At 37.4% G+C, this 19,191-nt stretch overlaps 1 protein-coding gene and 1 pseudogene across 2 annotated transcripts in view; one reads left to right on the forward strand and one right to left on the reverse strand.

The window, feature by feature from the left end:
• The window catches only part of TANGO6 (transport and golgi organization 6 homolog), a 294,759-nt gene that overhangs the window by 188,947 nt on the left and 86,621 nt on the right, over nt 1-19,191 (forward strand). The window lies entirely within an intron of this gene.
• Nucleotides 1,203-2,881, reverse strand: LOC143659987 (nuclear speckle splicing regulatory protein 1 pseudogene; annotated as a pseudogene).

The raw sequence follows: 19,191 nt of genomic DNA on the forward strand, positions 1-19,191 counted from the left end.
CTGTGGCTTATTGCATCTACAGTTAACAAAGGAGATAGCCCTCAGCAATGAGGAGAGTCTCCTCATCCAATCAGTTAGTGAATTGAGGATTTCAGAAGTCAGAAAAAATTTTTGGTGTCTACTTCAGCCAGCCATCTTCTCCTGGGGAATTCAGCTTCACCTTCATTGGATTCCAGCTTGCAGCCTGCCCTATGAAACTTAGACTTGCCAATCTCAATTGTCACATAAACGAATTCATATAATAAATCTCTTAATATTTACACACATACATGCACACACACACATCCTGTTGGTTCTGTTTCTCTGGAGAATCCTGATTAATGTATGCATCAATTGAGATGATCGTGTTTTTTTTTATTCATTCTGTTAATGTAGTATATTACATTCATTTTCTTATGTTGAGCCACCCTTGCATTTGTGGGATAAATCCCACTTGATCATGGTATATAATCCTTTTGATGTTCAGTGGGACTTGGTTTTTTTTTTAATATATTGTTGAGCATTTTTACATTATATTCACAAGGGATATAGGTATGTAATTTTCTTTTTTCTGTGATATCTGTATCTGGTTTTGGTATTAGAGTTATGCTGGCCTCATAGAATGAATTAGGGTATCTTCCCTCTTCATTGTTTTAGAAGAATTTGAAGATTGCTTATTTATTTATTTTTTAAAGCATATCACTACTTTTATTTTTGCCTAAGCCCAAGTATGCTGTGGACTAAAAAGTTATTTAGACAGGACATGCGGTGCACATTTTGTACTGTAATAAAAGTTTCAGAGCATAAAGTATAACCCTATCTTCTCTCTACTTTATTGTTCATCTCCATGTATTATAATCTGAAATTCAGTATTTGTAAAATCAAACAGTTCCTGTATCAAAATCAACATTAGGGTAATTGTTTAAATCATTTTTTTAATGGTTATGATACAATCAGTTGTCCTCATTAAGTATCTACAGGCATTAGCACACTCTTTTTGGTTACTTAAATATAACCAAGAATGTGGTACCAAGTAAGATTATATAAATTCAAACATTCATGGTAAAAGTACTATCTTTTGATTTAAACCTCAACCAAAAGTCAATTTGGAAAAAATATTTTAAAAAATTCTCCCAAATCATGTTAACACACTGATTTTTTTATGCAATATATTCCAGGAGGAATAATTTTCTGTGCTTCCCTAGATCTTTCTATTTGTACAGCTATCCGTCATCTTCTTTCTCAATATAAGTCTTTCCATTAACCCATGCCATTTGCCTAGCCAAGTACCATGTCTAGCAGACATTACATTTCCTTCGTTGTTCCACTGCGCAAACTTGTTTACTGCTCAGGTAGACTCTCTTATTCTTCACCCTTCTCTAAACTTTTCTCTGTGATTCTGTGTTTTGCTTCCAGAGCTAGTGGGTTTCTTTCTTTGTCTTATTCCATGTTTCTCATTTTATTGGATTTTTCTTGGTCAACCTGTCCTTTGCTCTAGAACTTGGGCTGCTTTCCTTTGTGTCTTGATTTCTTTCTGAAATTGAACACGTACTTCTCATTTTCTCCTATCTTTCTGTTTATCATTGCTTACTTTTCTTTTTTCCCTATCTTTGTGTTTGTTGTTATTCTCAAATCTTTTCTTCCTGACTTTCACATGCTATTCATTTTCTTTGCTTTTCTCTTCCTTCTCTCCTCCTTTTTCACTGTGTTAATCATGATCATTTTGTTGTCTGTCTCTTTTATGTTCTCTTGAGGAGTATTTTTCCCTATCTTTCTCTTTTTTCCACTCTATCATTTCTTTCTCTTTCTCTCTGATCTCTTCCTCTTGATTTATCTTCTTGTTCAGGCCTCTTCCAGTGAAATTCTCTATGCTTGGCCTCACTATGCCTATGGAAATCCTTCTTTTAGGTAATCACAGTCAGTGTAATACCTCTCCTGGTCCCTGGACTATCTCTCTGGGAGCTTATCTTCCCTTTTTGTAGTCCTCTTGACTTGGAACTTTTTGTGTGCCATTTTACACTGTGTCCTCTTTCTTCATAGATGTCCATGAATGCTTGGGGTCATTCTGGGAGGTCTCTGTGCTTTCATCCTTTCTGCAGTTCACTTATTATTTTCTTCCATTTCATCATCCTTACTGCTCTTAGCATCAAAATCACTGTCTGCATCTGGGTTTTCTTCTACCTTCACACCAGTTTGGAGAATGCATTTCTCATATGATATTTTGTTTTCTGAGCTCACTTCTTCAGAGTAACCTCTTGATTTCTCGTTCATTATTCCACACCTGGCTTCACAAAACCAGCATTTAGGTACTTCTTCTTCACTAACTGCTTGATTTAATAGGTACCTGTAAAATCTACTGGGATCTTTCTGCTTAAGTTACATCTAAATATGCTTCAAGTGCAGCAGCCCTCTTTTCTCTTTCTTCCTCTTCAGCTCTGTCTTGCAGTTTTTTCTTATAACCAGATATCACAAATGACTCTTTATCGTCAAGTTCTCCCTTTTCTATTTCTCGTTCTCTTTGAAATTCTTTTTTCCATTCTTTTTACCTGCTCCTTTTTCTAATCTCAATTGCTTCTAGTAAGTTGTGAATATACTTGGGCTTTCAGTCTTTTCCCAAGAGTAATTTGGGATTACTTACCTCCCTTTTTTTTTTTTCTGCATTTCATCATAAACACTATCATATTCATAAATGGTGGCATCTTCTGCAAGGGCCTTCTGGATTTCCAGTTTGGTGTTTCATCACTTTCTTCTTAGCCACTTCCCTCTGAAGGCTTTCACTCACAAAAGTATCATCATCATCATCAGAATCATTCCCAAACACTGATGGTTTTTGCAAAACAAGGTACAACTGCTGTGTTTTCTTTGGCAAATTAAGTCCATACTGCCTGTCGAGAATCGCCATCTTGCTGCCATCTCTGGTGAACGCAGCCAGTGCAGACCAGAATTTTTTATTTTTTATTATGAAATATAGCATATATACCAAAAGGCAATAAATTTCAAAACACACTACAACAATTAGTTATGTGACAGATTTCAGAGTTTGGTATGTGTTCTAGTTTGCTAGCTGCTGGAATGCAATATACCAGAAATGGAATGGCTTTTAACAAGGGGAATTTAATGAGTTGCTAGATTACAATTCTAAGGCCAAGAAAATGTCCCAATTAAAACAAGTCTATAGAAATGTCCAATTAAAGGCATCCAGGGAAAGATACCTTGGTTCAAGAAGGCCGATGAAGTTTAGGGTTTCTCTCTCAAATGAGAAGGCACATGGGAACACAGTCAGGGCTTCTCTCTCAGGTGGAAGGGCACATGGCGAACATGGTGTCATCTGCTAGCTTTCTCTCCTGGCTTCTGGTTTCATGAAGCTCCCTGGGAGGTGTTTTCCTTCTTCATCTCCAAAGGTCGCTGGCTCATGGACTCTCTGCTTCATGGTGCTACAGCATTCTCTGCTCTCTCCGAATCTCTCATTCTCCTCTTTTATAGGACTTCAGAAACTAATCAAGACCCACTCAAATGGGTGGAGACATGTCATCCCCTAATCCAGGTTAACAACCATTCTTTTTTTTTTTTTTTAATTAAAAAAAATTAACTAACACAACATTAGAAATCAATCCATTCTACATATGCAAATAATATCATCACATAGGTGTATGGTCATCATTTCTCAGTACATATGCATCGATTTAGAGAAAGAAATAGCACGACAACAGAAAAAGAAATAAAGTGATAACACAGAGAAAACACAAATAAAAATAAAAAGTACAAAAATATATAAGAGAAAGAAAAAAACAAAAAAGAAACTATAGATCAGATGCAGCTTCATTCAGAGTTCCAACATAATTACATTACAATTAGGCAGTATTGTGCTGACCATTTTTTTTTTTTTTTAGACATCATACCATTCTACATATGCAATCAGTAATTCTTAACATCATCACATAGATGCATGATCATTGTTTCTTAGTACATTTGCATCGGTTTAGAAGAACTAGCAGTATAACAGAAAAAAATATAGAATGTTAATATAGAGAAAAAAAATAAAAGTAATAATAATAAGAACAAAACAACAAAACAAAACAAAACAAGAACCTATCGCTCGGATGCAGCTTCGTTCAGTATTTTAACATGATTACTTTACAATTAGGTATTATTGTGCTGTCCATTTTTGAGTTTTTGTATCTAGTCCTATTGCACAGTCTGTATTCCATCAGCTCCAATTACCCATTATCTTACCCTGTTTCTAACTCCTGCCGAACTCTGTTACCAATGACATATTCCGAGTTTATTCTCGAATGTCCGTTCACATCAGTGGGACCATACAGTATTTGTCTTTTAGTTTTTGGCTAGACTCACTCAGCATAATGTTCTCTAGGTCCATCCATGTTATTACATGCTTCATAAGTTTATCCTGCCTTAAAGCTGCATAATATTCCATCGTATGTATATACCACAGTTTGTTTAGCCACTCGTCTGTTGATGGACATTTTGGCTGTTTCCATCTCTTTGCAGTTGTAAATAACGCTGCTATAAACATTGGTGTGCAAATGTCTGTTTGAGTTTTTGCCCTTAATTCCTTTGAGTAGATTCCCAGCAATGGTATTGCTGGGTCGTATGGCAATTCTATATTCAGCTTTTTGAGGAACCGCCAAACTGCATTCCACAGTGGTTGCACCATTTGGCATTCCCACCAACAGTGGATAAGTGTGCCTCTTTCACCGCATCCTCTCCAGCACTTGTCATTTTCTGTTTTGTTGATAATGGCCATTCTGGTGGGTGTGAGATGATATCTCATTGTGGTTTTGATTTGCATTTCTCTAATGGCCAGGGAGATTGAGCATCTCTTCATGTGTCTTTTGGCCATTTGTATTTCCTCCTCTGAGAGGTGTCTATTCAAGTCTTTTCCCCATTTTGTAATTGGGTTGGCTATCTTTTTGTTGTTGAGTTGAACAATCTCATTATAAATTCTGGATACTAGACCTTTATCTGATATGTCGTTTCCAAATATTGATTCCCATTGTGTAGGCTGTCTTTCTACTTTCTTGATGAAGTTCTTTGATGCACAAAAGTGTTTAATTTTGAGGAGTTCCCATTTATTTATTTCCTTCTTCAGTGCTCTTGCTTTAGGTGTAAGGTCCATAAAACCGCCTCCAATTGTAAGATTCATAAGATATCTCCCTACATTTTCCTCTAACTGTTCTATGGTCTTAGACCTAATGTTTAGATCTTTGATCCATTTTGAGTTAACTTTTGTGTAGGGTGTGAGATATGGGTCTTCTTTCATTCTTTTGCATATGGATATCCAGTTCTCTAGGCACCATTTATTGAAGAGACTGTTCTGTCCCAGGTGAGTTGGCTTGACTGCCTTATCAAAGATCAAATGTCCATAGATGAGAGGGTCTATATCTGAGCACTCTATTCGATTCCATTGGTCGATATATCTATCTTTATGCCAATACCATGCTGTTTTGACCACTATGGCTTCATAATATGCCTTAAAGTCAGGCAGTGCAAGACCTCCAGCTTCGTTTTTTTTCCTCAAGATGTTTTTAGCAATTCGGGGCACCCTGCCCTTCCAGATAAATTTGCTTATTGGTTTTTCTATTTCTGAAAAATAAGTTGTTGGGATTTTGATTGGTATTGCATTGAATCTGTAAATCAATTTAGGTAGGATTGACATCTTAACTATATTTAGTCTTCCAATCCATGAACACGGTATGCCCTTCCATCTGTTTAGGTCCTCTGTGATTTCTTTTAGCAGTTTTTTGTGGTTTTCTTTATATAGGTTTTTTGTCTCTTTAGTTAAATTTATTCCTAGGTATTTTATTCTTTTAGTTGCAATTGTAAATGGGATTTGTTTCTTGATTTCCCCCTCACCTTGTTCATTGCTAGTGTATAGAAATGCTACAGATTTTTGAATGTTGATCTTGTAACCTGCTACTTTGCTGTACTCATTTATTAGCTCTAGTAGTTTTGTTGTGGATTTTTCCGGGTTTTCGACGTATAGTATCATATCGTCTGCAAACAGTGATAGTTTTACTTCTTCCTTTCCAATTTTGATGCCTTGTATTTCTTTTTCTTGTCTAATTGCTCTGGCTAGAACCTCCAACACAATGTTGAATAATAGTGGTGATAGTGGACATCCTTGTCTTGTTCCTGATCTTAGGGGGAAAGTTTTCAATTTTTCCCCATTAAGGATGATATTAGCTGTGGGTTTTTCATATATTCCCTCTATCATTTTAAGGAAGTTCCCTTGTATTCCTATCCTTTGAAGTGTTTTCAACAGGAAAGGATGTTGAATCTTGTCAAATGCCTTCTCTGCATCAATTGAGATGATCATGTGATTTTTCTGCTTTGATTTGTTGATATGGTGTATTACATTAATTGATTTTCTTATGTTGAACCATCCTTGCATACCTGGGATGAATCCTACTTGGTCATGATGAATAATTCTTTTAATGTGTTGTTGGATACGATTTGCTAGAATTGTATTGAGGATTTTTGCATCTATATTCATTAGAGAGATCGGCCTGTAGTTTTCTTTTCTTGTAATATCTTTGCCTGGTTTTGGTATGAGGGTAATGTTGGCTTCATAGAATGAATTAGGTAGTTTTCCCTCCACATCGATTTTTTTGAAGAGTTTGAGGAGAGTTGGTACTAATTCTTTCTGGAATGTTTGATAGAATTCACATGTGAAGCCATCTGGTCCTGGACTTTTCTTTTTAGGAAGCTTTTGAATGACTAATTCAATTTCTTACTTGTGATTGGTTTGTTGAGGTCATCTATCTCTTCTTGAGTCAAAGTTGGTTGTTCATGTCTTTCCAGGAACCCGTCCATTTCCTCTAAATTGTTGTATTTATTAGCATAAAGTTGTTCATAGTATCCTGTTATTACCTCCTTTATTTCTGTGAGGTCAGTAGTTATGTCTCCTCTTCCATTTCTGATCTTATTTATTTGCATCCTCTCTCTTCTTCTTTTTGTCAATCTTGCTAAGGGCCCATCAATCTTATTGATTTTCTCATAGAACCAACTTCTGGCCTTATTGATTTTCTCTATTGTTTTCATGTTTTCAATTTCATTTATTTGTGCTCTAATCTTTGTTATTTCTTTCCTTTTGCTTGCTTTGGGGTTAGCTTGCTATTCTTTCTCCAGTTCTTCCAAATGGATAGTTAATTCCTGAATTTTTGCCTTTTCTTCTTTTCTGATATAGGCATTTAGAGCAATAAATTTCCCTCTTAGCACTGCCTTTGCTGCGTCCCATAAGTTTTGATATGTTGTGTTTTCATTTTCATTCGCCTCGAGGTATTTGCTAATTTCTCTAGCAATTTCTTCTTTGACCCACTCGTTGTTTAGGAGTGTGTTGTTGAGCCTCCACGTATTTGTGAATTTTCTGGCACTCTGCCTATTATTGATTTCCAACATCATTCCTTTATGGTCCGAGAAAGTGTTGTGTAAGATTTCAATTTTTTTAAATTTGTTAAGACTTGCTTTGTGACCCAGCATATGGTCTATCTTTGAGAATGATCCATGAGCACTTGAGAAAAAGGTGTATCCTGCTGTTGTGGGATGTAATGTCCTATAAATGTCTATTAAGTCTAGTTCATTTATAGTAATATTCAGATTCTCTATTTCTTTGTTGATCCTCTGTCTAGATGTTCTGTCCATTGATGAGAGTGGTGAGTTGAAGTCTCCAACTATTATGGTATATGAGTCTATTTCCCTTTTCAGTGTTTGCAGTGTATTCCTCACGTATTTTGGGGCATTCTGGTTCGGTGCGTAAATATTTATGATTGTTATGTCTTCTTGTTTAATTGTTCCTTTTATTAGTATATAGTGTCCTTCTTTGTCTCTTTTAACTGTTTTACATTTGAAGTCTAATTTGTTGGATATTAGTATAGCCACTCCTGCTCTTTTCTGGTTGTTATTTGCATGAAATATCTTTTCCCAACCTTTCGCTTTCAACCTATGTTTATCTTTGGGTCTAAGATGTGTTTCCTGTAGACAGCATATCGAAGGATCCTGTTTTTTAATCCATTCTGCCAATCTATGTCTTTTGATTGGGGAATTCAGTCCATTGACATTTAGTGTTATTACTGTTTGGAAAATATTTTCCTCTAACATTTTGCCTTTTGTATTATATATATCATATCTGATTTTCCTTCTTTCTACACTCTTTTCCATATCTCTCTCTTCTGTCTTTTTGTATCTGACTCTAGTGCTCCCTTTAGTATTTCTTGCAGAGCTGGTCTCTTGGTCATAAATTCTTTCAGTGACTTTTTGTCTGAGAATGTTTTAATTTCTCCCTCATTTTTGAAGGATAATTTTGCTGGATATAGGAGTCTTGGTTGGCAGTTTTTCTCTTTTAGTATTTTAAATATATCATCCCACTGTCTTCTAGCTTCCATGGTTTCTGCTGAGAAATCTACACATAGTCTTACTGGGTTTCCCTTGTATGTGATGGATTGTTTTTCTCTTGCTGCTTTCAAGATCCTCTCTTTCTCTTTGACCTCTGACATTCTAACTAGTAAGTGTCTTGGAGAACGCCTATTTGGGTCTAATCTCTTTGGGGTGCGCTGCACTTCTTGGATCTGTAATTTTAGGTCTTTCATAAGAGTTGGGAAATTTTCAGTGATAATTTCTTCCATTAGTTTTTCTCCTCCTTTTCCCTTCTCTTCTCCTTCTGGGACACCCACAACATGTATATTTGTGTGGTTCATATTGTCCTTGAGTTCCCTGATACCCTGTTCAAATTTTTCCATTCTTTTCCCTATAGTTTCTGTTTCTTTTTGGAATTCAGATGTTCCATCCTCCAAATCACTAATTCTATCTTCTGTCTCTTTAAATCTATCATTGTAGCTATCCATTATTTTTTCTATGTTTGCTACTTTATCCTTCACTTCCATAAGTTCTGCGATTTGTTTTTTCAGTTTTTCTATTTCTTCTTTATGTTCAGCCCATGTCCTCTTCATGTCCTCCCTCAATTTATCGATTTCATTTTTGAAGAGGTTTTCCATTTCTGTTCGTATATTCAGCATTAGTTGTCTCAGCTCTTGTATCTCATTTGAGCTATTGGTTTGTTCCTTTGACTGGGCCATATTCTCAATCTTTTGAGCGTGGACAGTTATCTTCTGCTGCTGGTGTCTGGGCATTTATTCAGATTTCTCTGGGTGTCGGACCCAACAAGGTTTTAAGATTTTTCTGTGAAATCTCTGGGATCTGTTTTTCTTATCTTGCCCAGTACGTGGCGCACGTGGCACACGTTTGTCTCAAGTGTTTGGAATGGGTCTCCCCCAGTCACCGATCTCCGAGGCCTGGGGATTTCGGATCCAATTCTCTCCGTTGGTTCAGGGGCCGCGCGTGGTGAGGGCGTCAGCTGCCGCAGCTTGAGGGGACCCTGTGGCTGGTTGCGGGCCGCAGCGGGCCTGGGGGATTCCCCACCGGACCAGGAAGCCTCCCGCGGTGGGGGGCTACCGCGGCTTGGATAGCCCTCCGATCCGAGACTCGTATCCGTGGACTCGAAGCAGAGACTCGAAGCCGCCCGCAAAAGAGGGGTGCCGCCTGCCTTGGCTTGGGAAACTTGCTTCTCCAATACTCTCAGCCGGCCCGGAAAGGAGGGAGGGAGTAGCTCGGACCACCGCAGCTGCCGCTGATCGGGAAATCGCGCGCCGCTTGGGGGTCTCACCGCAGCCGAGTCTCGCAGTCAGTCTAGCCAGCCCAGACTTTGGATAGCCCTCTGATCCGAAATTCGTAGCTGTGGACTCAAAGCCGAGACTCGAAGCTGCCCGCAAAAGAAGGGTGCCTCCTGCTTCGGCTTGGGAAACTTGCTTCTCCGATACTCTCAACCAGCCCGGGAAAGAGGGAGGGATTAACTCGGACCACCGCAGCTGCGGCTGCTCGGGAAATCGCACGCCGCTCGGGGGTCTCGCCGCAGCCAAGTCTCGCAGTCAGACTTGCCAGCCCAGACTTTGGATAGCCCTCTGATCCGAGACTCGTAGCCGCGGACTGGAAGCCGAGACTCGAAGCCGCCCGCAAAAGTGTGGCGTCGGCCGCCTTGGCTGGGAAGGTTGTCTCTCCGAGTCTCTCAGCCAGCCGCAGCCGAGTTTCGCAGTCAGACTAGCCAGCCCAGACTGGGTTACGCTGTGTGTCCATTCCCTGCTGTAACCCCGGGAGCTGTTCTGTACTGTTTCTGTTCACCTATTAGTTGATTTGGAGTCGGAGGAACTAAGACGCATGTACCTTACTAAGCTGCCATCTTGGATCCCCCTCAGATTTGTCTTATTTCTCCTTTCATTTTTGTCCATTTTTGCTTCGTGTTTTTCAAATCTCTGTTATTGGGTGCATATACAGTTAGGGTTGCTATGTCTTCTTGATGAATTGATCCCTTTATCCTTATTCTTTATTCCAGAATCTGCTTTTCGTGATATGAATATAGCCATTCTGTACCCTTAAAATTAGTGTTTTCTTGGAGTACCTTTTTCCATATTTATATCCTTAATCTGTTTATGTCTTTATAGTTGAAGTGAGTTTTTGTAGATACTATGTTGTTGGGTCTTACTTTTTTATACAATCTGCCAATATCTGTTTTTTAACCTTAGTCTTTAAAATAGTTTACACCATTTATATTTAATATAATGTTATATAGTTGAATATAAATCTACCGTGTTGGTACTCATTTTCTCTTTGTCTATTTTGTCATCTATTCTTTGTTCCCTTTTCCCTCTCTATTTTTTGATTGATCAAGTATGTTTTGTGGTTCTTAATCTTTACTCTTCGCTTATTAGCTCTACCTCTTTTTTTGATATTTTTGTCATCCTTCTATGACTCCAATTACGTATATGTTAGGATTTTTGTTGTTTTATAGATCCCTTATGTGCTGTTCTCTCCCCCACCCCACCCCCATCCTTTTTCTCCGTCTTCATCAGATTGGTCTGTTTCATTGATCTAGCTTCAGATTCATGGATTCTTTCCTCTATCATGTTCATTCTGTTATTTAGCCCTGTTCTAGTTTGCTAGCTGCCGGAATGCAATATACCAGAAACGGAATGAATGACTTTTAAGGGGGGAATTTAAGAAGTTGCTAACTTACAGTTCTAAGGCCGAGAAAATGTCCCAATTACAACAAGTCTATAGAAATGTCCAATTAAAGGCATCCAGGGAAAGATACCTTGGTTCAAGAAGGCCAATGAATTTCAGGGTTTCTCTCTCATCTGGAACCAGGCACATGGTGAACACGGTCAGGGTTCCTCTCTCATCTTGAAGGGCACATGGCAAACACAGCGTCATCTGCTAGCATCTTCTCCTGGCTTCCTGTTCGCGAAGCTCCCCAGGAGGCACTCTCCTTCTGCATCCCCAAAGGTTGCTGGCTGGTGGCCTCTGCTATGTCGTTCTGCTCTCTCTGAATCTCTCATTCTCCAAAATATTTCCTCTTTTATAGGACTCCAATAAACCAATCAAGATCCACCCAAATGGGTGGAGACATGTCGTCCCCTAATGCAGTTTAACAACCACTCTTGCCTAAATCCCATCATCCAGGAAGATGATCTGATTATAGTTTCAAATATACAGTATTGAATAGAGATTATTCTACCTTTATGAGATGGGATTTATATTAAAACATGGCTTTTCTTAGGGGGCATACTTCCTTTCAAACCAGCACAAGCCCATACAGTGAATTTTTTTTTTTTTGCATAGGCAGGCACTGGCAATCGAACCCGGGTCTCCGGCATGGCAGGCAAGAACTCTGCCACTGCACCACCATTGCCTGCCCCATCCAGTGAATTTTTTATTTCAAATATCGTATTGTTCATTTCTAGAATTTCCACTTGGTTCTTTTTATATTTTTTGTTTGTCTACTAAGGTTTCATATATTTTCATGCATTATAAGCATGTTTTCCTTCATCTCACCAAACAGAGTTATAATAGCTTCTGTAAAATCCATTATCTGTGGGGTGACGGAAAAGTGTTGGCAATGTATCATGGTGATGGAGCCAATTCTGTGAATGTAATCAAGAGCATTGAATTGTATATTTGAAAGAATAAAATGGAAAGTTTTAGGTCGGATATAAGTTACCAGGAAAAAAAACCTCATAGAACTTTGCCACACAAATAGGGGACCCAATGTAAACTATGCACTATTATTAATAGAATAAGTATGATAATAATGTTTTGTCAATTGTAGTAAAGTTGCCGCACTATAGCAAAGTGTTAATAATAGGTAAAACTGCAAGTGAGAGAGTAGTATTTGGGGACTCTATGCTCTCTGATTGATTTTTCTGTAAACCTATAGAACCTACAACTGCCCTAATTTAAAAAAATCCATATCTGGTAATTATAACATCTATGACATTTGAGTGTTGTTTGTTGGTTGTCAGCAGCCCTTGAGTATGAGTCATACTTTTGCATATGAGTGATTTTCAGTATGTCCTGAACATTTATGAATGTTATGTTGGGAGACTGTGGATTCTGTGATAGTCCTCCAAAGCGTGTTAAATTCTTGTTTTAGTAAGTAGTTAACTTAGACTCAAACTGCCTCTTTGTCTCCCCTGCTGACAACAGCAGCTCAAACTTCACTTCAGTTCTTTTAGACTTAGCTGAAAGCTGCTTTGAGTCTGCTATGCACAGGCTGAATTTTAGCACATTCCCCTTAGATCTAAGAGAGATAATGAGGAACAGTATTCAACGTGAATCCTTATCTTCTCGTTCATAACCTTTGTCCTACTTGTTTGCTGCTTTGAAAGTAAATCAAATTAAAAGAGATGAAACTATCATTTTCATCCATTGTAAAACTCAAGCCAGGCTCTATGGACTGATTTAGCTTAAGGAGCCAAGATCATGATGTACCACAAGTGCTGTGTTAGGGATATGAATTTTATGCTGATTTTAAATGGAGTCATTGAAGGATTTTAAGGAAGGAAGAATTAATTATAACTACATTTTAGCAAGAAAACACTTTAACTATTCTGTAAAATATGATTAGAATGGAATAAGGCTAAAATCAGAGAGACCTGTTAGGATGCTGTTGGGGCAGTCTGAGCAAGAGATGATGGCAGATATTGAACAAAGGGTTACATGTGAGAAAGAAGGAAAAAAGACATCCCCAGAAGGGAAAGAAAGCCTGAGAACAGAGCAGAAATGGGATGTATGTGGTGTGAATGGAGACCTGAGACTTGACCTGTCTCCCTATAGCAGGTTGTGTTGGGTGCCTTGGAGAGGTAAGACTGGATAGAGAGGGTGGGGCCAGACCGCAGACTCTTGAAAGCTGGGTAGAGGAGTTCGGACTTAACATGATGGGCACTTGGGAATCACTATAGATTTTCGAGGTGGGAAGCAGCATGATGAAAAATGTGTAGCTGTGGTTGGCAGAGACATGAAAGATGGATGAAGAAAGGAAAGCCTGGAGCCAGGGAGATACTAGGCACTGCTGTGGTATTCCTTGGCACAAGATGAGGACTTTGTTAGAGGGCTACCTCTGAGAATGGTAAGAAAGGTGTATATTATAGGCAATTCAGAGAAAGAAATAAGATTTTTTTTTAACATTTAATGGAGGTGTAGAAATAATCCCCCACGGACTGTTATCCTCGTAGAATTGTTGAGAAGCTCAAATGAAATGTATCTGAAATCACCTACAAATACAAGTGTCATTATAAAGATATATTTGCTATTATATTAATTCCTATAGTGGGATTGCTAGGTACCAGTATAGAGAGGTAGGACCATCTACAGTGGCAGCCATTGGGCAGGTAAATAAGAATTTGACATATGGACTAAACCTTAAAATGTGTTCTACCTCTCTATTGAGGTGAGTACTCAGACCCTGGATTAGAACATCCTGAGTTTAAATCTTGACTCCTAACATTTAGTAGCTGTGTGATCTTGGACAAGTCAGAAAACCTCTCTGTTACTTATCTGCAAAATGGGAATAATCATAGTAACTACCTGCTAAGATGGTTATGAGATTAAATAAATAACCTGCATAAAGTACTCAAAAACAAGCCTCTTTAATGGTAAGGGATGAATAGAACTTGGTTGCTATTATTGTTTTCTTGTTATTATCTTAGAGTTGTTATTTTCATTCTCCCAAGGCAAGAGCCAACTTTGAGCAAGTAGTTGTTCAGACAAGTAAAATATATGATCATCCTGTGTCACTTCAGGATAAAAATAATAGTTTAGTACTTAACTACATACAAGCTCTCTGTTAACTACCTTATAAGCATGTTCTCATATGATCCTTGAAATGGCCCTATAGGGTGATTCTTATTCTTACTGTCCCCATTTATAGTAGAAGAAACACGTTCAGAGAGGGTAAGTGACTTGCTCAAGGTCACATTGCTAATTGGTGCTGAATCTGGAACTCAGAGCCAGATTATTCTAATTACAAAGACTTTGCCACAACTATAATAGAGAAAAGGTTGTTTGTCTTAATCAAAATATTCATTTTAGTTAATATGGAGACCATAAAAGCCAAATTATACTGTAAAATTAGAATATTAGCTGTCTGGTGGTGGCATGAACTCTTAAAGGCAGATAGACATTGGTGACTGCAGTAGCAACCAAGGAGCAAGTTTTTGTTACACAAGGGTTTTATGTGGGAAAATTGCAGGAGCCAGCAAACCACATTGGACCAAATCTGGTCTACTTCCTGTTGTTGTACAATCTGTGAGCTAAGAATTGTCTTTACATTTTTTAATGGGTAAAAAACAAAGCAAGAAGAATATTTTATGACACATGAAGATCACATGAATTCAACCTTCAGTTTCCATAAATAAGTTTATTGAAACAGGCGTGTTCATTTGTAGCTGTTTGTGTGCTACAATGGCAAAGTTATAGACTTACTACAAGCCCATATACCCTGCAAAGCCAAAAATAGTAACTAACTGGCCCTTTACAGAAAAAAGTTTGATGACCCCTCTTCTCAGATAACCATTATCTAAGTATATATGTTTCTTTGAGAGCCTGTTGTTGCTTTTCAGTGGACTTTTTTTGAAGTTGCCTCCTCATCTTTCCAAACAACTTATGTCTTTTTTCCCCCAAATCAGGTTTTATATCCTCCTTTAAAAAGCAGAACTCTTACCTGTTATAGTTACATTTTAAAAATAGATTCAAGTGAAAAAAAAATAGATTCAAGTGGATAGTGCAGTTCTCTTCTGAAAATCACCAGCTGCAAGAATCACTGGTTTCAGAGATAACAAGATGCCATTGGCAGAGTCCTTTCTTAAAAGATAACAAGATAATTATACTTTAATGTTTCAGCGTTTTATTCTGCTATTATTTTTATTTTTAGTGTCTTCATACTTTGTCTTCTTATCTCACTCCTGTATTCCAATTCAAAGTAAATTAAGGCATTAATTTGATTCTACTTGCCCTTAATGTGCTTGTAAAAGAATGCAGAATAGTGAAGCACCTGATTTTCTTTGCAAGTTTGAATTAGATCATTGCATTCATTTTAACTTATGGACTTGCATTCATTTTAACTTATGGACTTGCAAGAATAAACCAACAGTCTAATTAGAAAATAGTGTCTCCTTTAGGAAAAAAATATAACTTAATTGTCTTCTTGCTGGACCTGATACAGAAGGGATTGATTTCGTAACATTTGAGGGAAGTTCTGTTAATAATTTAAACTTGAAGTTATATTTGCAGGCCACAGGCTTCCTGGTTTGTAGTTGTCAATATTATGAGACTGTAGTTTTCCGTCTGCTAACTCTTGGACATGCTTTAACAAGTCTGAACATTTATGTAGCAAATTAAATTTATTAAATCACTGGAATGGTTTTAATACTTTCATCATTACACACTATAAAGAGAATCTCCTTCATTTAAAATATCTGTTTTTTTCCCCTTTCATCTTTAAAATAACTTGCCAAAAACTTGGAACTTTTCCATCTTTGTGATCACAATTCTAGACTTCTTTGCTTATTCCACTCTTCAAGAAAATTCTACCTTGTTTCTGGGATCCATTACTGTTTTAAGCACACTTTTCAGGAGAACTAATCTAGTTTGTCTTGTCAGCAACACACTTGAGTTAGAGTCAGTTATTGCAAATTATCCTTGCATAGGATACTTTGTGTAAACTGAAGGCTTATACACCTATTAAACCAATTTTGACATTCAATGAGCTATTGAGATGGAATAAATAACCTAGTTAATACATAACTATAGAAGTCTTACCATCTCCTGTTTCAAACTGTGTGTTTGTATGTTACTTCATTTCACTGAATTGCCCAGAATCCATTAGTACAAAGTATTTCCTGTACATTGTTTTATTCTGTCCAAAGATACTTATCTGTGGTTCCCATTTGTGTATCACTTTATTGTCTAAAGAGACAGAAAGAAAACATCCTTTTGCAAATTGAAGTGTAAAGTAGGACTTCTATCTTGCCTTTCAGGCATGCCCCTCACCTCTTTTTTCTTCTCCCCTCCCATTTACAACTTCTCTATATGGGTCCTTTCCCAGAATTGACCATCAATATGAAGTAATACCATTTAAACAATTGTTCTGCCTTCAAAAATTTCTCATTCCTTTTTAGCTTGTTGGAAGAAGGAAATAGCAGATATCCTAATATTGACTAAGGGGTAGGATTGTTTTGCATTTTTAATAAGAAAGCTGTTTAATCCAAAGAAATAGAGCTCTAGTTTAGATTAAATAGAATCCGAGGTGATATAATTTACTAAAAGAACAGGTATTTAGAGGCAAAATCTCTCTAGCTCCTTAAAACATACCTGATAACTGTACTTGCACCAGCAACAGTCTTACAAGTTTTTTTGTGTATTTACCTTGTCCCATAGGGATCTTCCCATAGTCACCTCTAAACCTGAGTCTATCTACATATCATTTGCATCTAAATCACTCTTGCTTTTTGTGGTTTCTGTGATGTGGCCCAGTGAAACTAGTTGTAGGAAAGGAATTCTTTGCTAACCCACTCATAGCTCAGGGTCACCTCCTGGTTACATTACCTTAAAAAGGAGAACAGAATGAATGAGAACTCAAAAGGAGCAGATCAACAATTAGCCTTAAGGAGAAAAATGAGTTCTGACATGTAGACACCAGTAGGGGGAAATCTAACCTGGACTACCCAGCATTCCTGCCTAGTGACTACTGTGACCTGCCTCTCCAGCAAGCCCTGACAAGACCAAAAGATAGCTTTAGATCCAGAACTCCTCAATGCCCTAATATGTGCATTAAGTGTAGGCGTTTAGCAGTCTTCACAAAGCCATTTATCAGTCATTCACACTTTCAGGAAATCAGAAGTGTTCGGTTCTTTCCACTTTTGAAAATGGAAAAGAAGAGGGGAATTTTTTTTTCTCCCCCAGGTAGCATTAATAGGATTCCAGTCCTTAAACAAGACTAGTAAGTGACAATTGTGGTGTTTGCCCATGGACCAGAGGTTATTATTCCCATTATACCTTATTGCTCATACACCATTTTGAGACATGTCACTGGCTTCTTCTCTTTTAACCTATGCTTTATGAGAGAAAGGTGAGATTTACAAGGACTTTGAAATGTCAGATGTATGCTTTTGTTTTAGAATGAAAGTTTAAATGGCTCTTAATGGAAAGCAAAGTAAACATCTTGATGGCAGTAGAAAGTGCCCTCAGCCTGAAAACAGGAACCTGGTTTTGGGAATTTGTCTGCCTTCTAGTAGCTGTGTGACCTGGGATCAGCCTTTTTTTTTTTAAACCTTTGTTTCCTTATTTGTAATACAGAGTTTATAATATACTTTTTACCTTTGTCAAATTCTTATGAGCCTCAAAGAAAGAGTAGGCATACACATAACTTGCAAAGAGGTTTACATTTTTTGTTTTACAGCATTTTTTATTCTACAGCATTTTATGTGTGGGCTGTACTGTCAATGCGTATTTTATTTTAACAAAAATCTCTTTCCTCCTCATGAAGTACTAGTGGAAAAGAAAGGAAAACAAAGTCAAGAAAAGAGATAGCTGCCAGGGAAATGCAAGGTGAAGAGTAATTATTATTAATAAATCAGAATTTACCTATGGATCTTTTTAAATGATGAATTTCATAAAAAGTTAATTACATTTAAATTATTTAATTCTCTAAATGACTTTTGGAGGGGAAATCCTGCCTATGTAAACTGTATTTCCTTCTCATCTTGACAGAATATTGTAATCTTTGTTGAATCTGTCTCTCAAATGGCAATAAGTTGTATTCTTGAAATGTTACAAGAAACCAGTAAGTAATTCTTCTACTATATTTTTTGGGTAGTGAAGTAGAGCTGTAGGTCCTGAAGTGCAGTGAAAATGAATAGATATTAGTGAGGATATAAAAGAGTACACCAACAGAGTCACATCTATGTTTTTTACCTACGTTCCCATTGACTGGAATAGCATCATGGAGGGCATGATGCCTCTCCATAATGTTACCTCTAGGGATCTGTATACACTTTAGTTCACATATAAATGGGAAGCCAAGATGGGATGAAAATTGGTTCCTCTGGACCCCTTTTTTTCTAGTAACTAATTTAGTGAAATCAAGTATACAGCCATTTGACTGTTTTATACCTTTTAACCCTTTTCTCTCTCCCAAATACCTTATATCAAACTGAAAGTACAGGACTAGAGAAAGGAAGAACATATTTGAGAACATATTTGAGCTGGTTTGATTACAGAGGAGTTGTAAGCATATTGAGATGCTGGAGCCTGGAGAGATAAGGTTAAGGTTCAAATATATGCAGAAAATAAAGTCCAATTCTCCATCTGTACTTAAGACTGGTTTATAAGAGAAAATGAAACAAAGAGCAGAAGAGATTTGGATTGAATACAATTAATAGGCTGGAACACAAAGGATTTTAAATATTGACAGATCTTAACTATCCCTGGATTACTGTTTGTCAAATGTGGTTAGCTGCAGCCAGAATTAGAGATGAGCTATTGGTCCAAATGGCTTTACTTTTAAGGATCCCCCCGCCCCCAAGAGTTTAAATTGTCAATATTTCTCTTGACTCTGCTAAGAGACTTTTAAATTACATTAACATTAAAAATTGAAGAAAGGAAAATTAATTTAAAAGATTTTTTTAAATGTTTCCCATTAAATTGTTAGCCCAAAAGTAGTGAATACTGAAATTATATTGGCACCATCTTTTACTGACAAATAAGGAAGCAAAGAACTGGCAGAAGTAGTGCCATTCATAAAGGAGTGGGAAACCTCTGGGTTCTGCTTGACTGGTGGTGGAGGACAGAACTCAGTTCTGTAGTGGG

The sequence above is a fragment of the Tamandua tetradactyla genome, chromosome 16 (assembly GCF_023851605.1).
Source record: "Tamandua tetradactyla isolate mTamTet1 chromosome 16, mTamTet1.pri, whole genome shotgun sequence".
Classification (NCBI taxonomy): Eukaryota; Metazoa; Chordata; class Mammalia; order Pilosa; family Myrmecophagidae; genus Tamandua; species Tamandua tetradactyla.